This window comes from Oreochromis niloticus, linkage group LG3 (assembly GCF_001858045.2).
Source record: "Oreochromis niloticus isolate F11D_XX linkage group LG3, O_niloticus_UMD_NMBU, whole genome shotgun sequence".
In the NCBI taxonomy this organism is placed as follows: domain Eukaryota; kingdom Metazoa; phylum Chordata; class Actinopteri; order Cichliformes; family Cichlidae; genus Oreochromis; species Oreochromis niloticus.
The window spans coordinates 39,556,465-39,566,604 of record NC_031967.2 but is presented as its reverse complement, the minus strand read 5'-3'; the positions used below and the strand labels follow the sequence as shown (position 1 = coordinate 39,566,604).

The following is a 10,140-nucleotide window of genomic DNA, read 5'->3' as shown; positions in this document are numbered from 1 at the left end:
GACTTATTTCTATTTAAACTGTTTAATGTACATATTTGTAGGCTCCAGCAGCTAAATGCTGACCTCTTTCACAGAGCAGTGAGGTGTGAGTGAGGAACTTACAGTCAAGGCCATCTGCACTCTGAATGGATGACTCAGGTGTTTCAGCACCAAGGACAGTGTGAGTCCAGGGTCTGTTCGTCTGCCTGCAGTGAGCTCTGTTACCAGAAGGGGACGACCGGCCTGTGGGCCACCACTGCTCATGTTGTTGTTGGTGAAGGAGAGCAGAGTTGTAACACGCATAGAGCTGAAGTGTTCAAAACAATGAAAGGTGTGACTGCTGTCACTGTCTGTGCTTTTCATACTTTATTTATTGGGATTTGAACTTTTCCTGTTCACGGTATTGCTCTCTGCTCTAGCCCTTGGATGCACAACCTACCAGTACCTACACTCTTCCACGAGTGGGGTCAAAAATGACCCCAAATAGAAACAATGCATTTTGCTTTAAACTCGGTTGTTATTCTTCAAAATCTTTAAAACGAAGAGTTGTAATATTTTCATATTTGAGGTATTCCTCATAAAACATGTTTGTGACATGAGGCCCTTTGCATTTTTGTTAATTTTTTCATTAATTTTAAGAAATTGCAGTTTTTGTATCACTTGTATCACTTTTGTATGCTTGCTCTGCATATACTGCAGAAGCTGGGTCTTCCTTCTGAAAGGCACAAGTTGTTCATCCACTGTAACACAATCACTGAGGATGAATTTCTGCCTGCAGTTGACCAGGAACAGGCCCCATATGTAGCAGAAAGTTGCCATGTGGTTTGTTTTCAGTCGGTAGGCTCTGGTCCTCTTGTCATCAAAGTGCAAGAAACGGCAAATATCTTTAAATCTTTGAATTGACATAGTGGCCTTGTACAATGGGTTATGCAGAGGACTCCCAAAAAACACACTGACTGGTACATCCCAGTTCTTCTCACTTCCTGCAAGAATGGTCAATCAAATGAAGGCCAGGAGCTCATGTTTGATTACATTTTTCCACTCTTTTCCCCTGTCTGTGGCTACTCTTTATGCCTCCATGTTTGTGCATGTCAGCACCTTTTCTATTAATTCAATTCAATTCAATTCAATTCAATCTTTATTGGCAGACTTCATGTCCATAAAAACAAGACAGAAACACACACACATATATATCTATATGTAGATAAATAAGTATATAAAACATTAGTAAAAAATATAAAGCATTTGTAAAAATTTGTAAAAATATAAAACCATAATATACATAAAACACAATTACTTAAAATAAATCAGTAAATACACAAACACTTTAACCAGTGCTTTCTCAGACTGGATGAGTAACGGGAACCACTCAGTGTCGGATCTGTAAGTGCTAAAATTATACTGTTACTCGAACCATCCAGTCGTTCTCTAAAATTGTACATTAACTTTCTTAAAAGTGCTTTAAAAGTCCAAACACCCACAGCTACAAACATCTGACTGGCACTACCACTTCTAGGTATCCTGCAAAGGATTCTCATCGCATCATTATATGCAACATGCAGCTTCTGCATGCTACATTGTTTGTAGGATGACCACAAGGGGGCAGTATATAGCGGTGTGCAATACGCTTTAAACAAAGCCACTTTAACTGGAAGTGAACAAAAACTGAATTTGCGTGCAATAGTATTTGCCTGCACATAGAGCTTACATCGTTGTCTGTAAATGTCATCATCATCATTCATTTCCTCAGTAATAAAGTGACCGAGGTATTTCACCTTTTTATGAATTTCAAGAGTTTTTTGGGCCAGTTTAAACAAAGGGAAATTCAGCTGTTTATCCTGCTTGGTTCTACATATCAAAACAGCACTTTTAGCAGCATTGTACTCTATGTCATATTGCACACCATATTCAGTACAGACATTAAGAAGATCCTGTAACCCAGCACTGCTTGGACTAAAAACAACCAGGTCATCTGCATACATAAGATGATTTATCAGTGTTTTACCTAATATACACCCAGTGTTACAGGCTCTCAGCTGCATGGACAGATCATCAACATATAGATTAAATAAAATTGGAGACAAAATCCCACCCTGTCTGACGCCATTGCTGACACCAAAGGGGGCAGAAATACTACTTCCCCATTTAACCTGCATGCTCTGATGAGCGTACCAGTAAGAGAGAATCCTCACGATGTATTGAGGAACTCCCCGTCTCTTCAATTTATCAAAAAGTTTTCTGTGGTTCACTCGATCAAAAGCCTTACAGGCATCAATGAAACACATGAGGACAGATGAATTTTTAGCCCTATACAAACTGACTATTTCCTTGAGTGCATATATGCACATGTCAGTGCCGTGCTTTGGTTTGAAGCCAAACTGATTATCCAGAGAAGAGATGAACACACTAACTCTGTCAAACAAGATTCTTTCTAACACCTTAGATAAAATACTGGCTAGTGCAATCGGCCTGTAATTATCCAAACAGCTCACTTTTGAAGCTTTGTCCTTCATAACTGGTACCAGTAAAATACACAGCATTGAGTCTGGTAATATGCCATGAATCATAAACCCAGTGAAACAGAGTGCTAAAAGAGGAGCTAGCCTTAAACTAGCATGTTTTAAATGTTCTGCAGTGATGTGATCCAAACCAGAGGATTTATTATCAGGCAACCTATGAATGGCTTCATATACTTCATGTGTCCTTACACTTATTGTGTCATTACTCATGTCAAAATTGTCCTCATATGGATCACTTTTTATACAGTTAAACAACGCGCTGTAATGCTGTCTCCATAATGCAGCAACGTTATCTGCCCCAGAAACACCTTCAACAGTTGATGGTAGAGATGGTTTACAGTTATTAAGAGCTTTCACCTCTTTCCAAAAATCTGTCATATTATTACACAGCATTTTCCTGGCCAAAGAATCTGCTCTCAGCATTTGCTCATTTTTAGTTATAAAGCGAACAGCGTACTTATATCTGGCATTCGCACATTTTTTCTGTTCAAATTCAGGGCCTTGTTTAGGTCTTCCAGCCATGGCCCAACATTTATAAGCTATACGAGCTTCATCATGGTACATGGATACATGTTCTTTCCAGCCAGGTCTGATGTTAGGTTTCTTATGCTTATATTGTTTATCAAGCAGTGTACCACTTTCATACAGAGCAGTCACTATATCATCATACATGGAGCAGAGTAAATGTTTATGCACAGCATTCTTACAGTTGACATCCTTGCACAAAATAGCTTCTTTGGGCAAAGAAATGTTGTTCAGATGTATGTTGGTATTACTATGATAAGCTAAGAAATCATCTTCACTACATGCTGACCAGTCTAATTTTACACTGGTAGCAATATTAGCAATATTATTTCCCGTTGTTGCTGGCATTTGTTCCACATTCACAGTAAAACCAAAAGGTATATGATCTGACACAGTTACCTCATACCTAATAGTCATGTTTGCTAAAGCTGCATGTCCATCAGCTGTACAAATACAGTGGTCCAGCCATGATGTACTATGCCAGGCTTCACTTATGTATGTATAGCTATCTGCAGGCAGTAACACTTTGGTAGATAGGATAAGATTGTTAACTTCACAAAAGTGAGTTAAGTGGTTAGCAAACCGAGAACTGCTGTCTGTGAGATCAGCATTAAAATCACCCAAAACATATATGCTGTAAGTATCGTTGTCTTGAATAAATGCATTAATAAAAGCCAGCCTACTGAGGTATTCTTGCTCATTTTGACAAGATTCATAGGGAGTATAAATATTAAGAATGATAAAACTACTATTATTCTGTGTATATTGTATACCAATACACCAGTCTACATTCAGTCTAATGGGCTTTATCACAGGGTCTATTAAATTATCAGACATGAACATCTTCCATGCATTTACTGGGGAGACAGTACCCAGGTGCAAGCCCTGGCCGAATAATTCATCTAATTCATTCTGTTAGACTCAATATCCATTTCCTCTTCAGAGGACTCATCAGAGGACTCCTCTGTATCTGACTGGCCTTGTTCAGTGGGGGGGACAATAGTCTGGGTCCTCTATATCTTAGATGTCAGATTCTGAGTCAGTGCCTCCGATGGGCTCTTCATCCCATCCGTCCTGGATCATTTGTAGGTCCACAGTGATCCTAGCTGGCCTCATAGCCGCCATGTTACTTTAAATATTAAAAAAAAACATCATAAAGGACAATGTTTGAAATGCACAGGACACTATATACAGGGCTGCACATAAATGGTCCGCAGGTGCACATTTGCTGTCAAAATAAAAGATGCGTACCAGATAAGAAGTTGGAACGCTCGTTTGCGTACATTAGATGTTCTGGAGGAGGCCAGACATTTGTTCAGAACTCTTAAAGATGTCGAAGAAGCAAGCTCCGTAAGCAATTACTTTGGTGTTCCTCCACCACAAAAGAAGCACGTATTCTCTGAATTTCCGGGAATACTTTTATTTTGACAGCGAATGCACACCTGTGGACCACTTATGTGCAGCCCTGACTATAAATCATGAATGTTACTGTGTAAAAATTTATTCTTGATCCATCAGAAGTGTAAGTGGGTCAGTCAGAGTTGCTAAGAATGAAAGTTTCATAGAAGATTCCATAGGAACTGCTTGGGGTCATTTTTGACCCCACTTGTGAAAGAGTGGGGTAGTGATACAAAAACTGCATTGCTTTAAGTCACATGACCGACTCACTACCCTGCTGGATAAAACATTACTCCATCGTGACTCCAAATAGTGGAAAGTCGCTTCGCCTGTCTGGAGCCAAAACTGTTTGGATCTGTCAATGGAGGAAAACAAAGATATGAATTTTGACATTTGTATCACCATCATTTCCTAAATTTATAAAGTTAAATGTCTTCAAATTAAATTTATTCACAACCAAAAGTCATTCAGAAAAAGAACACAGACCTTAAAAGTGATTTAAATGAATCTAAACTTTGATTGTTTCACAAACTGCTGATCTGCTGGTATTTTCCCACACAGCCACCTCTGGAGTTCACAGAGAGTGAAAAAGAGGAAATATCCAGTGAGCAGCAGTTCTCTGGGAGAAAGTGACTCTTTGATTTCAGAGGTAAGAGGAGAATAACAAGAATTTGGTGAACGCACATTTATTTGGCACACTTTGGCCCCCCTAGTACAAACTAGGCACCTTTGAGACATGGTGAAGCAGGAGAGTTACATCATGGAGCTGACAAATCTGCTGCAGCTGTGTGACGCTCTCACGTCCACATGAACCAGAACATCAGAGGAATGTTTCCAGCACATTTGAATGTTTGAATCTCTGCTGTGAAGCATTAAAGCAGCTCTGACGGCGAAAAATGTGTACCTAATAAAGTGGCCAGCCAGTCTATATTACTGAAATTAAATAAAAACTGTGAACACATTTGTTTTTATATCATGTGATGTTCAGCATTACTGAAAACATGTGTGACAGGCTTTCATTGTGAAGAGCTGAGCACTCCTGATCCTGTGTGATGTCACTGAGCAGGTTGTGTAATGTGAGACCAGCTGTGAACAGCAGGTGTGAACAAACCTATAAAAAGTATTTACAGAAGACATTTTGTAAAGTTTACACCTGTTAGTGTGAAGTTTCCTCCATATCAGACACAAAACAGCTACTGCACATTCACAAAGTGGAAACATTAAACTTACATGAGCGCAGAGCAGACTCAGAGTTGGAGAGTGTTGTTACACTTTAATGTCAGTAGATGGCAGCACGAGGCCATGGTTTAATCTTGGCACAGCAGCAAATCACTTTCTTGTTAAAGAATCAAGCTTGACAAAAATAAATAAATAAATACCATCATCAAGTATAACCTGCTTTCAGGTGACGTCACACCTGATACCTGTCACACCGTGATATTTCTGGTAGCAGTGGTCACTTCCTGTGAATACAACCCCCCTGCAGCCCTGACAGCTGACAGAGCTGCAATAAGCATCAATACACTTATTACAGTCTCATGAATTTCTACGGTGGTTGGTAAAAGCTGCTCAGAGACACACATGTTGTTTGTATGTGAGGAACATCCTGATGAGCATGCGCAGTGGGCCACATAGAAACAGAAGCACAGTCTAACTCCACTGGAGGGCGCTCTAACATATACACGTTACTGTCTGTTGAAGACAATTTCACTCAGAAAGAAAAACCCTACACACTGTACATGAAGGCAGTTTATTAATAGAGTAAAAGAATGTCCATCATTTTACAAACCACATCTGGTACCTGTTAAAATAAGTGATAAATATAAATTCATAAGATATGAATCCATGTGACAAATCAGCCATAAATATTTATATCTGTACACTGTTTACATTTTCACATTGATGTGTTAATATTCAGATTTTAAATCATTGTATCTCACAGTGACATCACATAAACAGTGATTCATTCTCTTATGAAGACTGGTTCCACCTGATTAGGACTCTAAGGAGCCGGGGTGAGTAATACAGCTGCTACATAAAAGTCATGCTGTGAGTGAGATAACGTGGCGCGTATAGATAAGTATCTGAAAAGAAAAAGTAGTCAGTCTGACCTGGGTCCTGGAGAGAATTCTGACCCAGGCACTAGCAGGATTAGTGGTCAGAAGAAAGCAAAAAAGGTATACTGAGGAAAAACTGAGCCAAGTCCGCTATGCCTGGTGCACGGGGAAAATTATCAATACACTTATTGTGACTTTTTGGTTTGGTGGTGTTTTTTTAATGTTAAACATGTGTCGTGTTTGGGAAACACTGATGCAGGACCTTTAAAGAAACAAATAATGCGAGTTTGGTGTTGTGTAAGCCTTTAGACTAAAATTTGGTGGATATTACCACTCTGTGGCTGTGACTGCAGCCATCACAGTTATTGACTTTCTGACAACGATCGTCCGAGTAACAGATGTTACAGATGTTCTCTTTATGACTCCTGAGAGAAAAACTGACCAAATGTTCCTGCAGCTTTTACTTTGTGGCTGAAGTCGACTCATGTTTGTTCTTTGTTATCTCAGACAGGTGTGTTTGTTAGCCACAAGAATTCATGTTTCCATCAGACAGAAACAACCAGTGAGGGGAAGACACACACTCACATTTCAGACCTTCTGAGGTTTCCTTCATGAGGAGAACAAACAGAATATAAACCAGTGTGTTTACAGTGAATGTGTCAGGTCTGAGCTGCTGTGTGGATCAGTTAGAGAGCAGCAGCTGGATTCCAGTGGTTGGACTGGTGGACGACTTCAGTGAGGAGTCGATAACATTTGGCTCTGGTAGAAACTCTGCACACAAAAACACACAGGAGGAGAATATAAGCACAAAGCAGAGCCTCTCTGTTCTCTTTATATACAGCAAAGCATGAGGACATGTCAGTGAACGCATCACAGTTACAATAATGTAACTTATTGAACTTTGACACATTTTGTGCTGGTGTGTCAGATCACACAGCATCTGCAGAGACACACAATCTTGTTTTGATACATTTTAACTGCAGGATGAAAAATAAACTGATTAAATAACATTAAATTGCTCCATCTTAACAGTTTACTGGCACCAGAATATTTACTAGAACTGGTGCTTGTGCAGTGTTAAAAGCAAATACAGGTAAGGCAAGTGAGGCTTGCAGTCAAAACTATTCTTTGAATATGTGACTTATAAAAATAAATATACAACGATTTCACTACTGTGTAATACACAAACTACTGTAGATCAATTTTTTTATTATTACCAATACCAAATTATCAAAAAGGGCAGTTTTGTCACGTTCCATTGCCACATTCAAGTCCCCTTTTAAGCACCTCCCATCCCATGACACATCGCATTAAAAATACCCTTCAAAATACTCTAATCTCACGAATGGGATGCACAGTACAGTAGTGCAATTCATCCTGATCGGTGATTGGTCAAAAGTCTAGAGTGAAAGAAGAGGCTTGTGATTGGTGGAAAATGTTCAATGAAGAAGCCTTCTTTCATTCATTCAGTCTGTTGTCTGTTTTATCTTTATCAGGTGATGTTTCCAGCTCCTTTATCTCACCTGACGCCTGGACTGCTGTCTGTGGTCTTCAGAATGATCACAATGTGTTATTTGTGTATTTTAACTGGTTTACAATGACAGGACAGTAAGCATTATCAGTGTATATTCCAATAAAAGCATCTAGTTTTTACTCCAACATCAATGAGGATTTTCTTTTGGCTCTTTTGAACCAACAGGTTGGAAAGTCTCCTGAAACTAAGCGCAATTGAAAATCAATTCCTTTCTTTTCTTCTGTGATTATTATGTGCAAAGACTAGCCATAAGAGGAGTCTTTTAGGTTCTCCTGATCAGACAATGTAATTGTTTTACTTTTCTACTGGTAAAATCTGAAGGATTATTCATGCCATGACACTGTCATTTACAGACAGGCAAGAAATTAAAGGCATGCCCTGAACTCTTGACCCCTACACAGAGAGACATTGTTGCACTTTGCTGCCATGTTAGGGTTCACTTGTCAAAGGTGAAAGAGTTGTAAAATCATTACAAACTTGCTATGAGAGATTGTTTGTCCTGTGACAAATAGACTGAGTAGTTGATTATGAAAAAGGCGTGATCATGCACCATGGCTTTCACAGTCACCTGATGTCAACCAAGACTATTCTGGGGAAATTTGACTCACATAACATATAGATAATAGCTCTGTTAGTGTTTACTAAACAATTCCAGGATACACTGAAGTTGTTGTGGAGGCATGTGTTGTACAAATACTTCCAAAACTTGTCTTTGCCTGCTTGTACACATTGCTTCTTTGGTTCAGGTCTGTTATGTGTTTCTACATAGTTGTGTCTACATGTCTAAGGCAGATTAAAGCCCAACTTAGGCATTCATTAAGTAAATCCACAACTCACTGTTACTGTAACACAGGACACTTTATTAAAGTGGATGAAACAGGAATACAGGAAAACAGCACTGCAGGGTAGTCAATCAGTGAACTGAACTACAAAAAGTCAAAAGTGCCTATCAGGTAGGCTGGAATCATACACGTTGCCATCAACAATATCATTGTGAATGTTACACATACTTAAAGAAAGTTTACAACGAGCCAGATGTACTGACAATAGCCAAACACAGGTAAATGTGTAGTAAATGGCAGTGCGGTAAATCTGCCTAGTATGATATTAAATACACTTACTACTTCATATATCTCAGATCGTTTGTAACGAGCCACGGAAAGCATCATGTTGACTTGAAGGCGTGTGGATACCCTCCGTGCGTGAGTGAAGGCAGCGGCTCGGCTGAGCAGCTGCTGTGTGCAGGTTTGGTGAAGACCATAGTTCTCACCAGGCCTGCTGACGAGGTGCATGGGCATCTGGATTTACAACATGAATTGCTAATGTCGCGATCATCAGTTGTAGCCACTGAAAAGACTAGAAATAGGCGTAATACATTAGATGAGGCTAGCGCGCGGCTAACATTTACCACAAAGAAAAAGGCTTAAATGCGCTATTCAGCGTCGTGTAATTTCCGCTAAATCCAGAGTCTGTAACTTTACGTAAACATAAAAGAAATGCCAGTTTCCATTTCAAAAAAATAGCGGACTTGCCGGTGTTGTGCCAAAAAGTGATTGTCTGCCAGAAAGTGATTGCCGTCTGCGGGAGCGCGCGCAGCCGCTTAAAGCTGCAGCGCCCGGATTACTTGTGTTGACAGCTACTTCCGTGCAACTGATATAACGTGGAAAAAAAACCCAAACACACTTGTGCTTTTGTTGTTAGTCAAAGGTATGCATTTATGGAACTTTAACGTGTCTTGTAACCGAACTATGACGCTCGTCAGAAGGTTGCTTTCAGTGTGTAGCGCAGTCACGAATGACTACACGCATCACAATGGAATAATTAATACCTACAGGTTTAGTATGTCTACTCGCATTGTTCATATTTTTTTTATAAGACTGTCGAATAGTAGTTAAAACAATAAAGACCTATTGTGCCAGTATCACCATGACTCTTTTTTTTGTTCAGAATAACGACGGAGAACATGGCATTTTAGCGCTACCAAAAAATGATTGTGGCCTATATATAGGCAATCAAGTTATAACTTGTGACAGAAACAATATTTCTGCTTCAAACTTGTTGGGTATCATACAGAACGGCTATATGTGACATATTATATCCCAAACACTCTCCAAGAACTGCTGGATAA

General features: G+C 39.5%; 1 long non-coding RNA gene across 1 annotated transcript; it reads right to left on the bottom strand.

The window, feature by feature from the left end:
* Positions 1–6,155: 6,155 nt before the first annotated feature.
* LOC112843743 (uncharacterized) lies at positions 6,156–9,370 on the bottom strand. Its single transcript, XR_003216221.1, has 2 exons — positions 9,134–9,370; positions 6,156–7,249 (listed from the first exon to the last, which is right to left on the bottom strand). It is a non-coding gene; the product is annotated as an uncharacterized LOC112843743 (long non-coding RNA).
* Between the last annotated feature and the right edge of the window lie 770 nt (positions 9,371–10,140).